The sequence below is a fragment of the Callospermophilus lateralis genome, unplaced genomic scaffold (assembly GCF_048772815.1).
Source record: "Callospermophilus lateralis isolate mCalLat2 unplaced genomic scaffold, mCalLat2.hap1 Scaffold_921, whole genome shotgun sequence".
Lineage (NCBI taxonomy): Eukaryota > Metazoa > Chordata > Mammalia > Rodentia > Sciuridae > Callospermophilus > Callospermophilus lateralis.
Window position 1 is genome coordinate 440,416 of NW_027517355.1, and position 2,573 is coordinate 442,988.

Below are 2,573 nucleotides of genomic sequence, written 5' to 3' on the forward strand. Positions count from 1 at the left end.
ATGTCTTGGAGTTGGTCTAGTATGGTTTTGAATGTTTGGGGTCCTGTAGGCTTCCAGGACTTGGCAATCCATTCCACCTTTCATATTTGGGAAGTTTCCTAAGAGTATTTCATTCAATAAATTGTTCATTTCTTTGGTTTGATGCTCTATGCCTTCTTTTATTCCAATGACTCTCAGGGTTGGTTTTTTTATGACATCCCATGTCTCTTGAATAGATTGCTCGTGCCTTCTAAGCATCTTTTCTGTGTTGAGAATATTCTTTTCAAGTTGATAAACTTTGTCTTCATTATCTGATGTTCTGGCTTCTACTTGATCTAGTCTATTTGTAATATTCTCGTTTGTTATACTCTGGTTTCTCTTTAGATCATATAAATCTTTTGTCTTTTAATATTCTCGTTTCAGTTTTTAATTTGGTTTATGGTTTTCTGCATTTCTAATATTACTGTTTGTTTTATTTTCTAAATCTCTATTTCATGATACAGCTTGTTCTTTTACATTTGAATTTTCTTATTTACTTCGTTTTCAAAATATACGTTCATTGTTTGAACTTGCTGTCTAAAGTCTTCTCTAAGATTCCATTCCATCTGAGTTAGGTATGCTGTGACTTCTTTCTCTGTCCATTTTTCTGGTGCCTGTAGGTTCTCCTTTGTATTTAAGTTGTCCAGCATTGTTTGTGCTCCTTTTTCCCTTTGTTTTTTTCATGGTGCTCAAGTTACTTCCCAACTCTGTTTGACTGCTGTGTTTCTGTTTTCTCCTTTAAATTTGTTTTGGTTTTTATATTTCCACTATCTCTCCTTTGTGTTAGGAGACAATGTTTCGAGATGTTGGATTTAATTGTGATATAAGGTAAATTCATTGGTTTCATTAAAGGCCTTCAGATTTTGATGGCATATAGACAACTAAGGTTTGGACTTAAGATTTTATGTAAAGATCGGTTGATTTGATTGTATGGAGGTTCGGATACGTTAGCTTCTTTGGAGGGTTACTCAAATGCAGTCGGATATTAACAAGAGAATAGACAGGAATACTTGGGGGTAGTTAAGGGCTTGGGTGGACTATACACCTATTTGTAGTATTCATCTATTTGCATTTAGTAAGTTATATGTAGTCTGGTTGTTCATGCTGTTTTATTGTAGCAATCTGTCATAACCTGGCGATGGTGACGTCAGTTTTACAAGATGTTGCCCGCTGGCTTCATTGGTGGACTTTAAGTTGTGCGGGATAGAACTGGACCGCTTCCTTCCTTCATCTCAAACCCCGAACTCATCCCAGAGCTCAGAGAGTGCACAGCCAGCAGGACTCCACAGAATCTGTAGTGCCGTTTCTCTCTGCTTGCTGGTCGCTTCTCGGCGGCACCTCGCCGTCTGTAGCCACGGGGCGGGCCGCAGGGCGGGCGGCAGATCAGTCAGCCTGGATCTCTGGTCGCACCGTTGGCTCGCATTTGAGACTCAGTAACCGGTCCTCGGTGATGGAAATCCTTCCTCTAGGTTTCAGTGCACCCCAATTCAGCTGGAAATTTCTAACAAGATAGCTTTCTGTTGTTCTAACCCTGTATTCACCTGTGCAGTGATGTGTTACACGGGGTGTGATGCACTCTATTTGCGGCCATCACTCATTCTTGTTCTTATATTTGCTGTATATTTTCACTGATGTCCATATCAAGAAATGCTCTGAACTATTCATAAGCCTTAAATCAGTATACTAATCATTATTCTGCATCCTCCTAGCTCACCCAAATGACATGGTGGAGTTCATTCCTGGAGAAAGCATGGATCAAGAGGCCCCATCAGAAGCCATGGTAAGGTTGCTTATCTTCCTCTGAAATTCAAGTGTTGATCTTTAGTATCTCTTTCTCTTGTAATATGATATGGTTTCCTGGAGATGACATACACAATTTCCTGAGTGTGCAGATTCTCATTAAGGTGTCTGTTGCCAAATGAGACCTCACTGAAGGCAATATAACAAGAAACAGTATAAACTACACACCGTATAATAACAAGCTTTGTGCCTGGATATGATTTTCCATCCTGGTCATCAAATTCCTTAATTATCACCTAATATAGACCTGTGACACAAATACCCTAGAAAAGCCTGTGTCATTTGGTGAGTGTATATCTGCTATCTCTTCCCTTGATTTGCACACATTCTCATTGAATATTTGAATGTAACCAATAAACAAAAGACTTGTGCACACAGGTCAAATCATGGCTTGATGTTCATAGTGACTCCTTTTCTGTATTCACAGGAGGAATCAAAAGGATCCATAATTGGTATGTATCCTGGGCTCACTCTCTTCCTGTTTGAAAATGTAGAAAATGCCAAGGGTCAGAGAGTCTTCCTTCATTTTGAGTGCAGAGTCTCAGTGATTCCACTACCTCCTTGAGAATGAGAAGTGAGGGGTTTGTGGTCTAAATTGATTTAAAAAATATCTATGGCCATTCTGCATATTTCCTTGAAGCACCTATGTGAGTGGAGCAAAGTTGCTAGGTCAATGAGAGTTTTATACATGTGTCTTTGTGTGCATTCATGCAACATGATTCTGAGTGTGAATTTGTGTTCGTTTTTGCACATTT